Raw genomic sequence first — 23,702 nt, forward strand, 5'->3', positions numbered from 1 at the left:
TTATACTGGTAACCCGAGACAAGCAACATACTTTGGCCCCAGTGAGGAGAAGTGAATTCAACAGGGAATCTGATAACATTTCCCCAAACAATTAAAGGGTAGGAGATCCAACAGATTGAAGGAATGGTGGACACTTGATGACCACGAAAAATGTGTAGAAGGGCAAAGAACATCACAGTCAGCAAAGGAAAGAACATAGATATGTTGCCTTACTATGGGTGAAGTGAAAGAGAAATGGCTAGAAGCCATTGTTCCCACACAGTAGTACACAGTCCCAGAGTGGAAGAGAGTTGGATTGTGCGGCATTTTCAAGCAGTCACTGGACCACCTTACTTAAGAAATCTGGCATTTTAATGGCTAAGGAAGGTTACAGAGGAGCAGCGGTTTCAAGAACAAAGAACTCTTGGCTTTATATACTGTACCTGAAACATTATAAACCCACACCAATTTCAGAAATAATTCAGGTAGGGTTATTTAAAGCCATTTATGGCCTTGTGTGTGAGTACGGCAATGGTCCACTGGCAGCAGAAAAAGAGCCCAGGAGTAGAAAGAGAGAGAGAGGAACAGTAACAGAGAGACAGGAGATGGAAGAAGGGAGTGTTTTGTGTAGTACTTTAGCAAGTTATTCTACCAGATAAGGTTCAAGATTTATATGGAAAGGCACAGAGAGGTAGATGGATTTGTTTTCCTTGTGTATATTTTTTTGTTAAGACCATTTAGTCATCTCTACCATGTACAGTATATTTTTGCCCTGCGACAGGTGGAGGGGTCACTACAACAGTGTATCTCCTAAAGTTACTACCAAAATATAGTATTAAGTTTTATACATATAACTATTGAGATTATTATTACAGTATGTGAAATAGACTAAATAAAAATGCAATCTTGTATTTCTTAAAAAGGAAAATGTATGTCATAACCACAGCATTTAAACCGCCTAGTATTTGGTTTGAGGTATAGGAAACAGCAAGGCTACCAGCCTCCCTTAACAGTAAAAAGTGACTTTAGAAACACTTTTAATAGTTACCTTAATATAGCAGACCATGCAAAAATAACTACCACAATGGCAAAGATTTAGTTTTACTTAAAAGTGATGGGTGTTCTAGTGTGCACCAAAATATAAATAATTAGTTAATTAGAGCCTCTCAGCACTGGCTTCTTATAAAGAAAACAGCAACGAGGGACTACATGGTTAGACAACATACTGCAAAAGCATGGCCAGCTGTGAGCATGAAGGTTGTTGTGCAGATCTCAGTGAGGAATGATGAAAACAATAAATATATACTGTATATATTTATGTGCTTGGAATTATATTGAATCCTTACCAGCTGATTTTTATCATTTTTTGAATAAAACTAAAAACCCCATAAACAGTTCCTCTCGCAACGTTAGCCACACTGGGGTTGCTGTGTAACAAAAAAGCAAAATATCTTCTAAATAATGGAAAATTCTATTAACAGCAGTAAGCAAGTTAGTGCTTCAAAGCACAATGATGAGAGAGTCAAGCGAAAGATAATAAAGTAAGAGCAACAGCAGAGTAAAAGATGTTATTCATTTTACAAAATTCGTAGCTTAAAAGGAAGATCCGAGTCAGGCAATATGTCATATATGTGAAAGCACAAAGATACAGTGGCCAAATGCAAAATACCAATTGCAAAATAACATTGAAATGCTAATTGTAATTCAAAAACCAAAGCAAATAAAAACCAATAGAAATAACGAAAATATGCAGGATACTCTAAACTGTGGCCATTGTGATTGTTTGAGTAATATCACGTAACAAGGATTGTGGAGTAAATGGGAATAGATGGGAGCATTCAGGGGATAAAAGCATCCAAAAAGAAGGACTGAGGATGGAGCCCAGGCACAATTCTGATGGGTAAAACCCAATCTGTTAAACAAAGTTGTCAAGAGCTGCTAATTAACACCCTGTAAGTACTGCATTATTTGTTTATTATTTTTACTGCTGTAGCAGTGACATCACTTCATCACTATTTTGAAAGACAATGCACCAATATTTTAAATATTTTCTTGGCATAGGCTCCACCCTTTTGTATTTTCTTGGGCATATTACATCATGTTATTATAGATGGTTGTTTGCATTAAACAGTCCCTAAACGTTGTTGCAACATAAAAGAATGACTTGATTTGAAAACATAGCTTTTCAGCACTCTTTAGATAGTTTATGTTATGTTACAACTCGGGTTAAGTTAGCCACATTGAATTTAGAGGTCTCCAGTTACATTTAATGAATGTTCTACTGATATTTTCTGTTTGAACTTCAGGTTTCTTTTCTATAACATCCCTATATATTGCAACAACTTAACATTCTGTAACATCTGTAAAAACTTCTATTTAAAATTTATTCAATCAAGACTATAATGAAAGCTCCTGGTGGTTGTGATAAAACAGTAAATATCATTTAGGGATTCTCATTGTGGTGGCAGCATTTTTCTTTTCCTTTCCTTTGGTACAGTGTCCTGCTCCTTGCGTTTATACCTGCACTGTGACTTAAATTTTTGTAACAAATATGCATTTTTGGATTACTTTGGTGTACATTGCATTATTTGAGTTCAGGTATCGCTCAAGAATGCTCCTGTCTAGTACAATGTACTGTATATATGCCTCCAGTTTTGTCAATATGTAAGATTCCAAGTGGATTAGTGGACACAAACTGTACCATTTATTAATAAGAACATGTTTGGGTAAGAATCCAGAGAAAAATAAGATTCTAATTTTTGCCTTTACCCAGGACAGACAGTAACAAGCCACCGAACTTTAGAGACAATAACAACTTTTAACTGTATGTAAAATTAAATTAAATAGTCCAACAGTTGGTTAAATAGTTAACTTTAAACATCAAACACAAATACAAAAAAAATAACATAAGCTAAATATCTTCAATTAGAATGTAGGCTTCTACAAATAAATCACACTAAATTTGTTTAATACATAAAGCAAAAAAGACATACATTGTGTTTTAGAATACATTTCCTGATGTAATATTCATAAATTTAGAATGTTTTAAGTATTTAAGTAAATAAGACAGAAAACAATAATCTTGTTGCTTATGTGATGCATGCCAGTGGCATTTAGTGTTCAACTGCCTCCTTGTGGCCATCTTGTGCACAAAACCCTTTCAAAAAATCCATTAATTCACTTTCTAACATGGTCAGTCCTTTTATAGGGTTTGGCTAACCACGGCCTATCCTGGGAACATTGCATGCATACACATACTTCCACTTGATCATACTAAGCTAAAAGTTTTTAAATCACCCATAAGATGATCAGGTGATTCCTGCATCTATTTTAAAAATGTGAGATTAGAGAACAGTATCTGCAATTCAAAAGATCTGTCTCTTTGATCAAACAATATCACAGGCCACAGCAAGTGATATTGTATAAGTGGAAGGCAGGCCAAAGGACCATGACAGAATGAGAGACGTGAGAATAAAAAATAACATTTTCATCATGTCATGGTGCTTTTTCTTCAATGATGTCCAGGTCACCTTTGTGCTTTGAAGTAACTTTTACTTACTTTTCAAAGTTCAAGTTTTTGGCCTTATTATGGAATCGATTTATCTTGGTTCCATTTTAGAAGCATGTTGCAGTATTTTTCCCATTTGTGCAGTTATTTAGCTTTTCGATCACTTGCCTCACTTTTTTATGTCGCTTAAAGAATTTAATCTCTTGAACAAATTTTTTCCTTACATCTGTTTCCAACTATTGTCTGCTTTGAGTGAAACATCTGACTAAATCTCTGATTATTTCTGCAACCTTCCAGAGGAACAGCGTCTAAATCTAAGGTAGCTTTGTTTACACCTGTCAAGATGAATATTGTTTTTCATTTCTTTTCAATGGAAAGTATTTCAGTATGTGAAAACTATCATCTTTGTAAAAATACTGAAAATTGAGTGGCAACCCAGGCAGGCTGCATCCAAAGACAGAAAGAGCATTCCTCTAGTCTTCTGTAAGCTGGTATGGGTTAGGCAAGTAATGGATGCTTTGTTAATGTTGCAATGTAATCCTTTGTACAGCTAGTCTTTTCTTTGTACAACTAAACTAACACCCTCTAATTTTGTTATTCTTTGTTGTTTGGTGCAGTTTTATTCATGGTAAGTGCAAGGTAGGCATTGTTAACAAGGGACCAGACACCTTACTTAATATCAAGTTAATTTAGAAAAAGTATGGAGTAAATCTCAAAGCATACAAAAATCCCAGCGTTATAAAACAACAAACCAGAAGACATAAAAAATACAATCAGTTCTGTATGCTTGGTCAAAAAAATAATGGAAATAAAATTTTCCTTCCGGAGAGCACCTTCTGGCTGTTATAAAACATGGCAAGACACAATCTTTCAAAAAAGGTTGCTGTCATTTTGTAGGTGCAGAAAAGTACAGGCATTTCAGATAAGAGGCTTGTGGACTACATCAGTCAGTCAATCAGTCATTTTCCAACCCGCTATATCCTAGCACAGGGTCACGGGGGTCTGCTGAAGCCAATCCCATCCAAGACAGGGTGCAAGTCAGGAACAAACCCCGGTCAGGACGTCAGCCCACCGCAGGGCACACACACACACACGCACACACACACACACTAGGAACAATTTAGGATCACCAATGCACCTAACCTGCATGACTTTGGACTGTGGGAGGAAACCGGAGCACCTGTAGGAAACCCACGTAGACACGGGGAGAACATGCAAACTCCACACAGGGAGGACCTGGGAAGCAAACCCAGGTCTCCTTACTGCAAGGCAGCAGCGCTATCACTGCACCACCGTGTCGCCCCTGTGGACTACGTATCATTCATTAATCAGACACAGAGTCACAGGCCCATAAGATACAACATGCAGAAAGTACAGAGGACTGTATATACACTGCCACAACATGAGACCTTATGCCAAGTAATTCCCAGCAATCTGCCTTTGAGAAATAGAGAGCAAAAAAAGCATTCGTAATAGTTAGTTCAATCAATTTTATATTTATGAATCAATATAATAATAATAATTCTTTATATTTATATAGTGCTTTATTCACTACTCAAAGTGCTTTGCAATCTCTGTGCAGGGAGAATCCAGGAAAGGAACTCATGGTCTCCTTATTGCAAAGCAGTGGCACTACCATTATGCCATCTATTAGATAGACCAGGGATGGGCAATATCGGTCCTGGAGAGCCACAGTGGCTGCAGGTTTTTGTTCCAACCCAATTTCTTAATGAGAAGTCAATTATTGCTGATGAAGAAGCACTTACTGCTCAAGTGACATTTTGATGCTTCATTTTAGTGATCTCGCTTGTTAAGGTTCCCCACTATTAATTGCTTATTTCAATCTTAAAGAGCTGCATTCAGAGTTTTAATGGCTCCTTATTAGCAATAAGATGTAAATGACAAAGCAGCCAGCAGTTCCCCTTTCTTTTTTCCATTTACATCCGTTTGTGCTCATCATGCACTGCTTGATTTAATAAAACACTTAATAGAAAAATGTAACAGACTGAAGATTATCCGGTTTAGGCTTCAAATCATTTGGAGGATATCCTTGGAAAGTAAAAAAAATCTATGATATAAGAACCTAATATTGCAGACTAACAAGCCATAAAATTAAATATGGTCTGCGATTGGCAAGGATTGGTTTCTAATTAAGCAGTTGGGTTGGAATGAAAACCTGCAGCCACTGCGGCTCTCCAGGACGAACATTGCCCACACCTGAGATAGTCTAATGGCACTAGATAGGATATCAAATTTGTACAGAAAATGACTACTAATAAATCACATTATAGGTGCGGTCTGTAACAAGAATACTAAATTGAATGTCTTTGTAATTTTATGATGGTTGAATTTCATACTTTCAATGGAAACGGCAAGCAATATGTCCAGTTTTTGTGAATTTTCAAGCAGTAAACCTCTAGTGGTACATATTTCACAGGTAAATTGAAGTAAACCCGGGCAAGTCTATTTAAATCTTCACAGAGTATAATCTCACAAAGAATCAATCCTAGCAAATTTCCATGGATTTAGTAGTGTCATGTCACACAAACCTTGGATCTATCATTGATGTAAGTCCAAGCGATATACAGTAAGTGATGTTATATTTTGCACTTGGACTTTTACATTTTATGATGTCTTTTGTTTATAGGATAGTCATAGCTTTTGGTAGATATGTGACTGCTCTTGCTGGATGCAGCTGTACATGTGTCAGTATGTGACCTGAACACCGCCACTCAATTTAACATCTACCAAAATTAATCTTGAATAAATTCATTTGAGTTCAACAGTTCAAAGTGAGAGAAGGACCAAAATGCCCATGAAACTAAGAATATACAGTATGTAAAACATTGACAGACATTGTGTAGGATCATGCATTATCCATCTAATCACACAAAAGCACATCTCAACTTTTTTTACACTTATTTTAAAGGATACAGGTTCTTCCATGACATAAACTGAAAGTACACAACACACTTATGATTACTTGAAAATGCAGACTTTATTGCGAACAAGTCCACTAATTATTTGCTTTTGATAAAAGTAGTGTTTATGCATTTCATGGTAGTAGCCACTTTATTTTTCTTACCTTTCTCGGTGGAATTGAATTACCAGTTGTTAGATTTTTATCAAGGTAACTGAACCACACGCATTTTAAAAACAGAATAATACAACTTACTGATAAACAAAATAATTATAGGAAAATGATAGTTGGTATATTAGACTAAAGATAGGGGATAAGTTCTTGCTTCTTTGGTGGTTTTCCAGAGTTTCTTGATTTTATAAGGTTTCTCATTAGTGTTTTCAAATGATACTGCAATATTCTCACTATTTCTTGGTTTCATGTGTAGCCATGGATGAGACAGGGCATAAAAAGTTACTTTATGACTTTAACTCTCATGCATTTAATTTGGGAAGAAAATAAAATATGAACACTAGAGCAGTAAAACCACATAGACAAAAGCACACAATGAAAAATGCACACAGTGACAAATGCATGCAGGCAAAATCAGGTACATTATACTGTAACAGTACCATTCAATTTGTAACACCGTATAACAAGCAATCCCCTGCACCATTAACATTTTGCTATTAACTGTTGTAGGCAGTAATTACACTGGACATACCTTGTTTTGGACATCTATAGCTATGCAGGGAAAGCAACAGACGCATCATCACATTTCATCATACAGGCAAACCCTTTTCTCGTTTTTTTTAAGTGTCCACTTAATTAAATTCCTGCACTTTTCTCTGCATTCGCAAAGATGGAAAGTACAACTCATTAGCTGTGCACATTTGTTGCTTTGAGGATTGTTCCTGTGCACGTTTGTCTGTGTATCTATTGCCATGCTTTTGTTTCATGCTGTTTTGTTGGTGTGTTTCAAAACTAGAGGTTTATCAGTTATACAGTAACTTGAACTTTGAACTTTATTGCCAGGCAACATAGTTGCTAGGAATTTCTTTTGATGTTACATATATTCATATAACAAGGTACATACAATTAAGCAATATAATATAAAATACATGACATCATCACAACATTATATCAAGTAGTAATGAAAATATAAACACAAATATATAAAATAATGTAATAAAGTAGATCTACTCAGAAATATGTCAAGTAAGTCCTTATACTAAAAAGAACATAATTTAGATTGGATGTAATAGTTTTGAAATCAGCAAAAGACAGGGAGGAACCAGAGACTGTGTTTAGCCATAGTGACTGCAGTAGCCAAGAAACTATTTCTATGTGCAGTAGTTCTTGCCTTCAGTGATCAGTAAAGTTTCCTCAGTGGTAATAATTGAAAGAGATTATTGCTTGGGTGAGTGTAGTCAGGGCTTAATTTTCCATCACATTTACTGACCAATGATGCATACAGGACCTCAATGAGTCCAGTTTCAGTCCTACAATTGTTTCTGCTGTCTGAATAACATGCTACAGTTTATTTTTCAAGTGAGCAGATACATTGCCAAACCAGACTGTTATGGAGAAAGTGAGTATAATTTGAGTGACAGCTCTATAAAACTGGACCAGCCTTGATTGGGACAGATTAACCTTTCTAAGCTGATGGAGAAAAAATATCTACTGCTGAGATTTTCTTTTTTTGCCATCGATGAACTTTCTTTTCCTGTTCCCAGGTAAAATTGGTTTGCAGCTCTTCATTCTGTTTCCTCCTGGTTTAATTATTATTTCACAATATGTCTCCTATTGTGCATAAACACTCAATGCCACACACACAAAGAACATAAAGCTGATTAGTGATTGGTTCTGCCATTTCGTTACCACATGCACTGGTCTTATTTTTTTAATAAGATCTTTACAGACTGTTAAATAAATTAATGGAATTTACTATTCTGCAATACTTTTTTCACTTTAGAGGAACAAGTTGCATTAATCTATTAAGCACTTTAATAATTGTGGATTAAACCCTTACTTTAAGAGAAAAAGGCAGACCAAGAGGAATGACAAGCCTCAGAATGGCAGAGAAGTACGTAAGAGTTGTACAGGATATGTACGAGGGAAGTGTGACAGTGGTGAGGTCTGTGGTAGGAGTGACGGATACGTTCAAGGTGGAGGTGGGATTGCATCAGGGATCGGCTCTGAGCCCTTTCTTATTTGCATTGGTGATGGACAGATTGACAGACGAGATTAGACAGGAGTCCCTGTTGACTATGATGTTTGATGATGACATTGTGATCTGTAGCGATAGTAGGGAGCAGGTTCAAGGAGAACCTGGAGAGGTGGAGATATGCTCTGAAGAGGACAGGAATGAAGGTCAGTAGGAACAAGACAGAATAAATGTGTGAATGAAGGGAAGGTCAGTGGAATGGTGATGATGCAGAGAGTAGAGTTGGTGAAGGTGGATGAGTTTAAATACTTGGGATCAACAGTACAGAGTAATGGGGATTGTGGAAGATAGGTGAAAAAGTGAGTGCAGGCAGGGTAGAATGTGTGGAGGAGAGTGTCAGGAGTGACTTGTGACAGAAAGGTATCAGCAAAAGTGAAAGGGAAGGTCTACAGGATGGTAGTGAGACCAGCTATGTTATATAGGTTGAGGACCGTGGCAGTGACCAGAAAGCAGGAGACATAGCTGGAGGTGGCAGAGTTAAAGATGCTAAGATTTGCACTGGGTGTGACGAGGATGGATAGGATTAGAAATGAGTACATTAGAGTGTCAGCTCAAGTTGGACGGTTGGGAGACAAAGTCAGAGAGGCGAGATTGCGTTGGTTTGGATATGTGCAGAGGAGAGATGCTGAGTATATTGGGAGAAGGAAGCTTAGGATAGAGCTGCCAGGAAAAAGGAAAAGAGGAAGGCCTAAGAGGAGGTTTATGGATGTGGTGAGAGGGACATGCAGGTGATGGGTGTAACAGAACAAGATGCAGAGGACAAAAAGATATGGAAAAAGATGATCCACTGTGGCAACCCCTAACAGGAGCAGCCAAAAGAAGAAGAATAAGAAGAAGAGGAATGACAAGCCTCAATCATCCAACCATAAATACTGTTAATGTGATTCACTTAAATTCTTCAGTTTTTCATGTTGGCTAGACTTGCACTGCATTCAAGTAGTCTAACATATTGCTTCTGTTTTCTTTTTGCAGCAAAATACGCTTTAACAGATAAATTTGTCCTGTAGCATGTCCCCCTGTTGCTATCTTTGGAATTCCAATATCCTGAATGATTTGATAAGGTTATTCACACCCCAGTAGTCAAATGTAATCTTATTACTGACCATTTTTTGATGTTTATGATGCTCAACATTTAGAGTTGAAATCAGTTTGATCACATCACATTCTATCTTCTACACCACACTTAAACTGATGTAAGTAAAACAATATTTATCAGTATATCTGTTCAAAATCAACTTTATTCTCATGTGGTTCAGTAATGAAACACAAACGCACATAAATTATATGCATAAATATATACTGTATATATATATATATATATATATATATATATATATATATATATATATATATATATATATACATAAATGTGCAACTCATTAATTGTTAAAATGTGATCACTTACTTTATCACTTTTTAGGACATTTGTTTCAGACTAGGGTCTTCGTCACAACAGCCAGAAAAGAAATTCCAGACCATAGACAGTGTGATAAAAAAAAAGTTAATTATTAAAACTTACAAGCACATGGTATGCAAATAAAAACTGATATTCAGGACCTAAGGAATACCTACTGTAGTGTGGCCAAATACACTATTTTAAGAGAGGATCAAACCGTTTCTCATTGACCATGAAAGTATCTGACAAAGTATAAACAGAGCTAATCTGTGTTTATGACTCCCACATCAAATCACAGGCTGTCCATTCATAACTAAACAATCAGATGTCAAATAAAAACAGAGCAAATGTATCAAGTTAGTGAAAGGCTATTTCAGTGGACATCTACAAAAAGACAAAAAAACAGGAGAAGTTGGTTGACCTTTTTATCTCTTACTTCACCTTCTCCATTTGCTGCCTTTCACTTCCACTCTAGTATCACATTCCTCATTATCCCCGCTGGTTTTGTACGCTGTTTTCTATTCTATTTATGTAACCTGTTCTTTTTTTCAGTCATAAACATGATAAAGGATTTATAGGCACAACTGCGTGCCTTTAACTTTCTTTTCAATGTTTTTAATGTAGAAATAACATGTACATACTCAAAACAAAGTGTGTGCTTCATATGTAAAGTCAGTACAGTTAAACAGCACAGAATATATAAATATTAAACATATTACAATAGATTTTTTTGCTTGCTAGTAAAGATGGATGGGAAAAGTAATTAAACTTTTATAAATTTCCTTATTCTGCCAGCAAGAAAGGTCATGAAAATGTTCACCTGTATATTATACTTCTAGTGAGTGGCTGCTGAGATTATAAGTAAACAGTAATTTGAATCCAATTTAGAGTTCAGGTTACCTGTCTTTGTTTACACGTACAGTACCATCTGTTATTTGTCAAATAAAGCAAACAATGATGGAAAGAACAGACAATGTGGTATACAATGAACAGAGTGGATTCCATTTTCCCTTTTTATAAGCATAACCACTTCAAATGATCGCATAGGGCACAGGCAAAGGAAGATACATTTTTGTGCAGATCCAAGTAAAAATGAATTATTTATGGCAAATAGTGATATTGGTACAAATATATCTTAAGGACAAAGACTTTATCTATATAGGTGAGATTAGTATTTTGACTAAAAGTAATATGCGTGGGGAATATGGGACAACAACACTGTTTCATGGCTTCATGGAACCTTGGGTCAATGTCTGTGTGTAATATATACAAGCTGCTCATGTTCTGTTCCTTTGCCAATCCCAACAATGTGTATTTTGAGTTGAACAGGCAACTCTAAACTAAATGAAAAGCCCCAGCCTTGAACGCAGTGCCACCAGGATAGGTTCCCTGCAATACAATAATAAAAAAACTCAGATTTAGAAAGCTAATCCAATAGTAAATAGTACGCATTGACTAATAATAATAATAATAATACATTTTATTTATATAGCGCCTTTCCCATGCTCAAGGCACTTACTAGAATAGTAATCTCTAAATTGTATCAGTTTAATTTGTATGTGGTGATCTATTGGTTAGCTCTACTCCTTCACACATCTTGCATCCTGGGTATGAATCCTGCACCAAGTCATAAATCATGTGGCGGCTGCACAGTCTCTCTGCGTTTCTCCATAGATTAACCTCCAATCTCCAGCCTCTTTGGTTCTCCTCCACATCTAAAAAGTGTGTGTGTTCGGTTAACTGGCGGTTCTAAACTGGCCGTGATATTACTAGGTGTGTGAATTGGCCTTGAAGGGGAATGATGTCAGGATAGGCTGTGACCTCCCATGTCCTTGAAAAGAATGTTTCAAAATGTAAGGTTTTGTTAGTGTATATGCTACAATCAGCTGCTAGTAAGTCTTTCTTTTCTCTGCTCTGCTTCTTGATGTTGCAGCCACTTTAACTAAGACAGCCCTTATGACTTTGGAATGGAATCTAGTGTCTGGGAGACTTTTATTATCATCAGTGACACACCCAGCAATAAACCATCACTGCATCACTACAGTTACTCATAATATTACCACCAACAACATTAAGAAATGGATTGAAAAATAGGAAGATATTGTTACAGTAGATTTTACAATGAAACCTTCCACCCTTTAGGCCTAATTGTAATTTATTTGTTGATAAAGTAATTAACAATAGTTGCACAGTCTCTTGAAAATAATTAAGACATTCTCACTGAGTGGCACTGTCTCAGATTCCTTCAAGTGGTCATTGTTACATCTTTATTAAATACATCACAAATAATTTTGAACATTCTTAGGAACTGAAATTTGCAACATTTTTTTATAAATTTAAAGAAAACTGTAACCCCACTTTTAAATGTTATTGTATAAAGCACAAGTACACATATAACCATTTGGTGAACTCAGTCCATTTGGTCAATAGGAGTCCACATCCGACCAGGAATTGTTATAAGGCAGAAACCAAACCTGGACATGTCACAAAGTCTGCATGAAAAATATCATTCTGTCTTCCATTCCAGTTACAGGATAAAAATACCCTTACCAATGATTTTTAAGTGAAAACTTCCACCTTCCCAGTTCCAAATACTTTATTGAAAAATTCAGTCTAGCCTTCACGCTTGTCACAAAACAGAATCAGTGATATGAGTTATACAGCTGAAATTTTTAACGATATTTGAATTTCTCCAATGTTGGAAATTCTACAATCATTATACAGTAGACACCCGCGAAGTCGTGGTTCAGAGTTCGCGGTCTCAGTCATTTGCGGATTTTTCCTAATAATAATATTTAATTGTTAGCTGAAACCGCAAATATCCTCCGCAATTTTTATGGCTTTTATCGTGGCAATACTGCACTGTAGAGAGACCAGGAAGCAACTGTATTGGAAAACGCGGCTTGGGATGGTGAAAGTAGCCAATAGAATTTGAAACTGCAATTTCCAGCAGTCCCTGCAGTGGCTCTGATTGGTCTTCTGCTGAGGGTGCTGGGGGCTGTTGGGGTCAAAGGTTAAAAAGGGAGCTGGTGACCAAAAGCAAAAAAAAAAGTTTTTGTAATTTGTGTTACAAGTTCCTGTCTGCCTGCCTTCTGATGGGTTACCTGTACTTATTCATTTTGTCCTGGATCATTTCGTGCGTCTGGATTGTCTGCCGTTTGCCTGTGTACATGAGGACTGTAAATGGATTCGTGGCCATCCTGCAAAGAAAGGAGCGCTCCTGTACCCGTCCACCCGTCTTCACCATTTCAGGAAGTAGCAGTAGGACTATCTTTACATTCCCATTCAACGTGTGGATCTCTGGACTATCTATTGTCATCATTACATTTAATCCGTTGCTGTTTTTCATGAATGTTTTTCATGATTTACTCTGTGTGTTTTGTTTGTGCTTTGTTGTATTTAATGTGTAATCACCGTAAGGGGAACAGGGGTGGTATCGTTGTTTTCATTTATTTCATTTGTTTTCATTACATTCTTTATTTGCTGTTTGATTACCGGTTTGCTTTGTTTTTGTCTCTGTTTGTAAGTGCGCGCGGGTCGGGCCAAGGCTGGGTGTGTCCCTGGAATCTCCACCATAAACATAAATAAATTGGCGTCTTCTCGACGGTGTGAATCTTAGCGGCACCGGACCGCTACAGCGTTATTTATTTCTCCTTGCTGCTGATTGACTGTGATGCATCCCCAGCTGAGTGTTCTTCAAAAAAAACCTCTTAAAAAGCGCTGATAGACTACCTTCACATTACTCCCTTACTTGCTGGGCTTACTTGCGGCTGCTGTGTCGCATATGCTTCTCGCGCGACGCTACACATACTTAAAAGACTGAACAGCACCTGTCCTTTTTGGCTGATTGCTTTGTTTCTCTCTCTTCCCCCAGACATCCTCTGCTCCTGTTGTGGGTCCCGCTCCCGTTGTGCTCCCCTATGATGTTTGCCTGTTCTTTTAATCGATAACTAACTGCATGCTGAGCTCGTTTTACTTCTGAAACAGACATGTTTGTTTGCAGTGTTTGAATGAAGTTCCTGTCTCTACAATCTCCTGTGATTCTGTGCAATTCTGTGACCCAAGCATGACACCCTGCAGCACTGCAGCCTGACTGTCTCTGGGATTGAGCCGCTGCACTATAGCCTGCCAGCATCAGCGCTTACCTCTGTGTGCTTGCATGCAGCCAGTTCAAGTGCAGCTGACTCGGTGATTTCATCCATGGTGTCAGTTGCACCTTGTACATATTGTTCCAGTAGTTTTTTAAATAGTTTTTACAGTTCATTGGCAGTGTGTAAAATGATCAGTGTTGCAGTAATTGTGATGCCCTTTGCATGAAAAAAGTGTTCCATTAAAATGTAACTTTTTCTTTGTGAATTATGACGATTACTTAAAGTGCAGCAAAAACGTATTTGGCATCCAGGGATTCATTAACCCCAAGTATGTGGCAGTTTAAGAGTAAGTGGTGGCTCTGAGGCTAGGGATCTGCACTGGCAATCGGAAGGTTGTCGGTTCGAATCTCGTAAATGCCAATAGGGACTCTACTCTGTTGGGCCCTTAACCTGCAATTGCAGAGCGCTTTGACTAGTGAGAAAAGCGCTATATAAATGCAAAGAATTATTATTATTATTAAAAGCCCCAAGATGCCGCCGAAAGGCCCTGCACCTTCTAAAGCTTCTGGCAATGAAAACGCGCTTGCATGAATTACAGTACATATAGCGGTAACATCGGTATTTTACATTCTAGTACTGCGGGAGACATAGCAGTACAGTACTGTGCGGTATACAGGTTTACCTTTACATTCTTTTTTAGGTAATATATTAAGTTGAGTTTGAAATTAAAGTGTTTTGGGGCATATTTAGGGTTTACACTATAAAAATATGCATTTTTTTTAACCACATCCAAAATTCGCGGTTTTTCACAATTCACGGGTGCTCTAGGAACATAACCCCCATGAATTTTGGGGGTGTACTGTATGTTTAAGTTTTAGCTCAGATTTTGATAATACAGACCACATCATTATCTGCATAAAATTGAGAATTTAATTGGATTTTAAGATACTATTTCTAGTTAGTGTACTTATATTTATATAATCATTTCTATTATATACTTAATTTTGAAGAGTGTGTTCACCCCTTACTAACTTAAACAGATATGATGTAATCTGGCATATGTGAATAGAATAATTATTTTCTTCTATATATTCTGTGATGAGAAAAGATATTTTGCAATCAAAATGTTAAACATTTATTTATTAATAAAAATAATATGATATTTCTTCAGTTAAGTCATTACTTAACTGTTTTACCAAGGTGAAACAGTGAATGAGTGAAACATATTCTTATATTTGTATAACAAATACATGTCTTTTAATGGTTCTGCAGATAATAAAACAATAATTGTTACAGGGCTGAATATTAGATTTTCTGAATTCAAAAACATGTAAATGTTTTCCTTAAATTTGACTTAACTTTCAGTTATGACATTTCCACACCTTCTTTCTCCAATTCCTAAATATTGCACAGTTCAGGTTATTCGGCCACTTTATTAGGTACACCTGTCCAAATGCTTGTTAACACAAATATCTAATCAGCCAATCACATGTCAGCAAATCAATGCATTTAAGCATGTAGACATTGTCAAGATGACCAGCTTCAAACTGAGCATCAGATTGGGGAATGTCACACACGTGCGCATGGGAGACAGCTAAAGGGCTTGAGTAAGGGCAATTCCGATTCAAACCAGGATGTGACAGAGTGCCTCTTTTTCTCCCTTTCCTGCAGACCAGTCACAGGAGATTCCACCTGGTCCTCTTGACATCACTTCCAGGACTGAGCCTAAGGAAGAAGACCTTGCTGGCTCCAGCCCCTGTGATGTCACGTCCAGGCTAGAGCCTATGGTTGAAAACCCTTATGAGCCCAACCCCTTTGATCTCACTTCCTGTCTTCCCTTTAAAAGCCTCCACCTTTTCTCTATTCCCTCAGTTCTGTTTTGGACTCGGTTTTGTGCACATCAGTGCTGTATTCATTTTTACGACATTGCAGCCAGGATACCAATTATACGGGTGGCTGCCCCAAACCTTGCTATGATTCTGTGTGAAGTTTGTAACACTGGTGTAGTCGGCAGGATGGAAAGGTCCCAGAAGAGAAGGGGACAGGACTTGCACCATCACCAAGTGGGAGAGTACCGGGGCCGAGTTTTCAGGCAGGGAGGGTGTCCTGTGATTCGGAAAGACCCGGTGCAGGCTCCACTCCCAGCTCACTTTACTGGACAACCCAGGAGGGCCAGGGGGTGTGCGAGAGGGGCTCACAGACTTGGGCTGCCCTGGAGGAGGGAGGCGAAGGGGGCTTATTATGCTCTCCTGGGGAAGAGTGCCCATCTCCCTGTGAAGGCAGAACCCCGAGTTTCACCTAGGGGTACCCCAGACTGGCAGGTGAATGAAATAAGAAAGTGGAGGTTCGACCCAGAGCGGCCGACCCACAAGCAAGCCTGGTCATTATGGGCTGCGGTAGGGCAGTGGTTACGGCCAGGTGAAAACAAGCCCTACCAAATAATAGAGCAGGTGGCTTGCTACCTGCTCCTAAAGGCACTACCCCACGGTTTCGCCCAGCCGGTCTGGGGTAAAGACTTTCAAAATATGAAAGAGTTAATCTCTCGCAACCTGGGGGAGCAGAACTGCCCCTTAGTCAAGCTCAGCTGCTGTACGTCCCTAAACCTAGGCCCCCCACCCCAAATCCCGTTCAACCTGGAGCTTGTGACGATGTCCCCGGAGTTGCGGGCATGCAAACCACTTAGGAGCGAGGAGGAATGCAGGTGGAGGGGGAGGAGGGGTTGGTATTCTTTGACCAACCTGTTGGCGGTCCCACACACTGACATGGTGATTGTAAACAGGTACAAGACCACAGCCTTGTTCGATTCTGGCAGCAACATTACCATTGTTGCCCGCTGATTTGTGCTACCGTGACAGTGGTTAAAATTTAAGACCAGTATAACCTGTGTCCACGGAAAAATCTTTCTTGACCTCCAGCCGTACATGTTTTTGCTCATTGATCGTCGGGGCTCTCTTCATGCCAATGCCGGTGCTCTTTCTCGGGTTCACAACCTCTCGGTTAGGGTCGCCTGACCCGACGGGTCTGGGCTAACGGGGGGCCTTGTCACACACGTGCGCATGGGAGACAGCTAAAGGGTTTGAGTAAGGGCAATTCTGATTCAAACCAGGATGCGACAGAGTGCCTCTTTTTCTCTCTTTCCTGCAGACCAGTCACGGGAGATTCCACCTGGTCCTCTTGATGTCACTTCTGGGACCGAGCCTATGGAAGAAGACCTTGCCGGCTCCGGCCAATGTGATGTCATGTCCGGGCTAGAGCCTATGGTTGAAGACCCTCATGAGCCCGACCCCTTTGACCTCACTTCCTGTCTTCCCCTTTAAAAGCCTCCACCTTTTCCCTATTCCCTCAGTTCTGTTTTGGACTCGGTTTTGTGCACATCAGTGCTGTATTCATTTTTACGACATTGCAGCCAGGATACCAATTATACAGGTGGCTGCCCCAAACCTTGCTATGGCTCTGTGTGGAGTTTGTAACAGGAAGAAAGGTGGTTTAAGTGACTTTGAATGTGGCATGGCTGTTGGTACCAGATGGGTTTGTCTGAGTATTTCAGAAACTGCTGACCTACTGGGATTGTCACACACAACCATCTCTAGAATTTAAAGAGAATGGTCCAAAAAAAGCATATTCAGTGAGTGTCAGTTCACTGGGAAAAAATGCCTTTTTGATGCCAGATGTCAGAGGAGAATGGCCAGACTGGTAACAGAAAGGCAACAGTAACTCAAATAACTACTTGTTACAACCAAGGAATGCAGAAGAGCATATCTGAATACACAACTCATCAAACCTTGAAGCAGATGGACTAAAGCAGCAGGAGACAACACCGGGTACCACTCTTTTTAGTTTAAACAGGCAACTAAGGCTACAATTCTCAGGGGCTCATCAAAATTGTACAATAGAAGATTGGAAAAACTTTGCCTAGTCTGATGAGTCTTGATTTCTGCTGCGACATTGAGATGGTAGGGTCAGAATTTGCTGTCAACAACATAAAAGTATGGATCCATCCTGCCTTGTAACAACAGTTCAGGCTGGTGGTGGTGGTGTAATGGTGTGGGGGATATTTTCTTGGCACACTTTGGGCCCCTTAGTACCAACTGAGCATTATTTAAATTCCACAGCCTAACTGAGTATTGCTGCGGACCATGTCCATCCCGTTTTTGACTTCAGTGTATCCATCTTCTGATGGCTTGTTCCAGTAGGATAATGTGCCATGTCGCAAAGCTCAAATCATCTCAAACTGGTTTCATGAACATGACAATGAGTTCCTTGTACTCAAATGGTCTCCACAGTCACCTGGGACCTCATGCATAACACCGTGCGTAGAATTCACACTAAAACTTGGCGTACGGCCAAAAGCAGAAATGTGTGTACGCATACAAATATAAAGACGCATAAATCTGTGCATACACGTTCTTCTCCTTCATAAATCCCAGTGTGAAAAGTAATGCTCGTGCATGCTCCTGCTGCCCCACCCTGACTCCTCTCAGAATTACACCTCTTTGAATATGCAAATCAATATAAATTGCCCCTTATGTTTTGCGTTCTGTGAAAAGACAATGCAAAAAGCACTGGGAAAAAGAAGAATTTCAGCGAATACCAAGTAGAGGCAAGGAAGAACGTACTCTTGACACAATCTGCCATAGAGCTTTCCGATCAGCTGCTATACATCTGTGATTCCACACTCAGATACAGTGGGGGTAAAATACTCCAAGTGGTCTGCACTTAGAGTAACAACACTAAAGTGGCTATGGTATTTGGAATAGTTTGGCCATTCGGTGCAGCACTATATGGTTACAGGTTGATTACAATCAGACACTTTGAACTAAAAAACAATATGTGGTTAATTTCAGGGTATTTGATAAAACCATGTCAGGGATGTGAATCTATAAAATAAAGGGAAACCACACAGGAACTGTAGCACTGATTTGACACTGGGTGTCGCCAGTTTGCAAAACTGAGTGGAGAACTTGCGAGGGATTGAGCTGGAGTGAAAATGTGCTTGGCTTTACGGCAAGTTTAGTTTTTATACATCTCAATATGTGCATGGAAATGGGTGTGTGCAACATTTTTGCACATACGCACTGTTTATACATGAGGCCCCAGATCTCAATCCAATAGAGCACCTTTGTGATATGATGGAATGGAACATTCATATCATGGATGTGCTGCTGACAAATCTGCAGCAACTGTGTGTAGCTATCATGTAAATATGGACCAAAATCCCTGTTGAATGCTTCCAATACCTTGTTGAAACTATGCCACTATATAAAATGATAATATATTATATTTACACTTAAATGACAGATTAATCAAGTTTAATACATGATTCAGAAAGTTATTTGCAAAATGTTATGTTATAAATACAGTTAATAACACTTATATGATATAGCTTGGTTAAAACGTATTATTTGGTCATTAATTCATACTCCAAACCTGTTATGAAACATGGCTTTTTAACTTGTAAAATCCTTTTCAGGCACTTTTGAATGATGTCTTTATTCATTTGTGATTATGTTTTATCATTTATTTTCAGCAACATTTCTTCAAAGCCATTTTGTACATTAGTTCTGTCACAGTTGTTGCTATTTTGTGAAGGCTTCATTGGCCACGGTTATATTGTAATGGTCACTTTGTGTCTGTCTAGTCACATAACTCAGGAGTAATGCAATTTAGTAAGTCATCTTTCACTGTTTATATAACATGGTGACACACACTACCAAAAAATCAAGCATTTGGATCAACTAACACTGTCATGGTGCTCTTTGTATATTTACTTCAGTGAAAAATAGGAATTGTCAGTTTTATTTATAAGCTTTTGCTTTGAATTTTTGGCTTTAGTTTTTTTTAGTTTTTTAGGGTCAATCATTGTCTTTTATGGCCTCAGACCATTTGCCTGTTATTTTAGACTACTCTTTTTTGGATCCTGAAAATATATTTTTTCCTTTTTGCCTTTCCTGTTCCTTGCCAAAACACAATCTTTGGCTGATATTTGCCCATTGAACAATATAAAACTTTCTTATTTAATGGTTCATGTGAAGCTGTAGTGTATATTAGCAGCACGGTCAGGAAACAGCTTTAGGCAATGATCTACTGAGTATAGTCAAGTACACACCTACGCTGGACCAATTTAGAAATACGCGTTAATGTAATCTGTGCTTCTTTAGGATGTGGAAGGAATCTGCAGTACCTAGGCCAAATGTTATCTCTGGAGGTGGAAGGCAGAAACGCTAGCCATTGTGCTTTGACGCTGTCTTTATATCATATATATATATACATACATATATATATTTTGCCTTATGTCAGAGAATAGAACAAAAGTGGTGATCAGTTGATCAAGCAAACTTTCATACAAATTTTATTCAAAAGTTGTTGCTTGGTATCCTGAAATATTTAACAGAACATAAATTTTCTTTGCTTTATTTTTTATTTCTTTCAGAAACAGTATTATGATGTTTTCTGCCATGTTATCAACTGATCTATACCTAATGGAATGCTGCAAGAGGAAGGTATACATGATTACCAAGCATGACCCTGCAAATTACACAATTATGATGTTTCTTCAAGCGAGATGGCCTGCATCCGAACAGTTTCGGCACCCGGGTTCTCTCCGAAAACATATCTAAGCACATAAAGTTCCAACAATGATGGATGGATTAAAAGACAGAAGTCTGTATGACCATCAGCATCAAGTGACTCCGTGAGAACCCTAACTACAAAGAGGACTATTTCATTTATGTTAGGTAGAATGCCCAGAGGGGACTGGGCAGTCTCGTGGCCTGGAACCCCTACAGATTTTATTTTTTTCTCCAGCCTTCTGGAGTTGTTTTTGTTTTTTTCTGTCCTCCCTGGCCATCGGACCTTACTCCTTTTCTATGTTAACTAATGTTGTCTTATTTTAATTTCTTATTTTGTCTTTTATTTTTCTTTTCTTCATTATGTAAAGCACTTTGAGCTACTTTTTGTATGAAAATGTGCTATATAAATAAATGTTGTTGTTGTTGATTATTATTGTTATATCTTGAACCTGCAAATCACACAATGATGATAATAATGATGATGATGATGATCCATCCATCCATCCATCCATCCATTTTCCATCCCGCTGAATCCGAACACAGGGTCACGGGGGTCTGCTGGAGCCAATCCCAGCCAACACAGGGCACAAGGCAGGAACCAATCCTGGGCAGGGTGCCAACCCACCGCAGATGATGATGATGATCCATCCATCCATCCATTTTCCAACCCGCTGAATCCGAACACAGGGTCACGGGAGTCTGCTGGAGCCAATCCCAGCCAACACAGGGCACAAGGCAGGAACAAATCCCGGGCAGGGTGCCAACCCACCGCAGATGATGATGATGATGATTATTATTATTATTATTATTATTATAACTTGAACCTATCTTATAGAAATGAGTTCATGGAAAAAAAATCTTTGTGTTAACACCCTTTACAAGAAAACATGGCAGGTGCTGTTATTTTGAAAAGACTTCTAGTCAGTATGAATTATAATGATGACAGCAACATTTCATAGAAAATGTAATAATACAAGGATTCTGACTATAGTTGAGTGAACAGAAACAAAAAATTAGTTTGCTGAAAATAACTATTTATTTTATTAAAAACAAACTAAAACAAAAATTGTAATGGGTGAGATGTATTTCAAACTACAGGACTGCTCAATGAGTCATTTATTTTTATGTCACAAAGCAGGTTTTCAACAGTCTTAGATACAACCTGCCCAAGAATCCATACTAACATGTCTCCCACTATAAACGATCATGAGTAAAAGTTAATTTTCCTGACCAACTGAATGGTACCAGAAATTATATAAGCATTTGATGTGTTTTTGGTAAATTTAAAATAGTTTTTCATGGAAATATTCAAGAACAATCAAAACCCTTATTACTTCCATGTAAATGGAAGTAAGGTGGTGGGGTCAAATATTCGCTATAGAATCAAATTAAGATTCTGAACTTCACTTTTCAAAACCTCAAAAAAGTTGATTTTAGCATAGTGTCTATGTGTGCATGTATGTGTCTGTGGAAAACTAAAATTATCTAGAGCTCATGGATGACTTCATCCTAGCAAAGATACAAATATTTAGATCGAACAGTTTCAATATCCACCCTGAACAGCAAGACCTATGTACAGTGATAACTTCTGAAAAAAATGGATCTTTTTCAAACAAGCTGCATGGTGTTTGCCTTGTTACAGGCTCCTGGCACAGTGTTTTTGGTCCAATTTGCTTCAGTAATTATCTTCATATCCTTCAAAAAATGGTTTGACCTATATATAATGATAACTGCTATAAAAATTAATTAATTTAACTGGGATTGTTGTGTTGCAATGTACTCTGTTTACGTCATGGGACCAGACCTATTAATTTGTAAAATGTTGCATGAGTAGTTTTTGGGATATGTAATTCATTTAAATATATATGTACACACACACAGAGACACACACAAGTACGCGCACACACTCACACACTCAAAGAAATTTATAAGTCAAAATAGCTTGTTTTTCCTACCAGAACATATGTCTGCTAATGGAGAGAAAGAAAATAACACACGCAGACTTAAATCTGAAAAGGTTGATTTGGACTGAGGCATTAAGCCATCCCTGCACCAATCTGTCTCTGCACCTTATTTACTTCATTTGACCCAATGTGTTTAGTTTCAAATTAAATATTATTTAAGTTGTTCACTTGATTCAATTTCTTGTTTATTTTACTTTGTATTTGTATATATAATAAATATTATATAAGTTAACATACTTGATTCTATATTATTATACATTACAATTGGTTGTATTGTATTATAAAATCTTCTGTTCAATGATTTCCTGCGGTATCACTAAATTGTAATTTACATGAAAGTACTGATGTGCTTCCACTACCTCAGATGTGGCTTTATTTTCAAGCACATGTACTGATTATGTGGATTTTGCAATTTGTTGATGCAGGTTATTCTGTGAGTACCCTCCATAGACATTCATAATGGTGTAACTGATGACTAGTTTATTTTACTGTATTTTGCTGAGTGTAATATATATTACATTATATTATCTTCTTTTCCTGTATTTGAAAGCACAAGTAGAAATATTAAATATAAGGAAAAAAATAAAATACATATCAAAATCATCTTGTAAATGAATATCTGCCATTTTTGAAGATCCACATTGATGTCTTTACATATAGTATATCACTGTCAGATCAGGTCAGGTCAGGTCAGGGAGCATGCACTGGTACAGTGCATTGCTGCACCCATAACATGATGAAACAGCTGGGGATCCTGGTTGGCAACCCTCCAGCAAGACACACTGGCCAGTCACACCCTCCAGTAAGTATCCTCTATCTGCCGCAGCGAGGTGTAACATGGATGTGGTATGACTTTGGCCTGGTCCAGCCACTCGGGTCCTCAATTATGAGTATCCTGCGAACCGGATTACCCTCTGGGAAGCGAGCCACATGGCCGTAGTGCTCTAACTGACACTACCCCACAATACAGATAATGTGCCATTTTCATAGATAATAGGAGCGCCACACATCCCTTTCCAGCAACTTAATGAGAGTCTCCCATGCTCTCCCAATCTGTCTACTGACTTCA

This window comes from Erpetoichthys calabaricus, chromosome 1 (assembly GCF_900747795.2).
Source record: "Erpetoichthys calabaricus chromosome 1, fErpCal1.3, whole genome shotgun sequence".
NCBI lineage: Eukaryota > Metazoa > Chordata > Cladistia > Polypteriformes > Polypteridae > Erpetoichthys > Erpetoichthys calabaricus.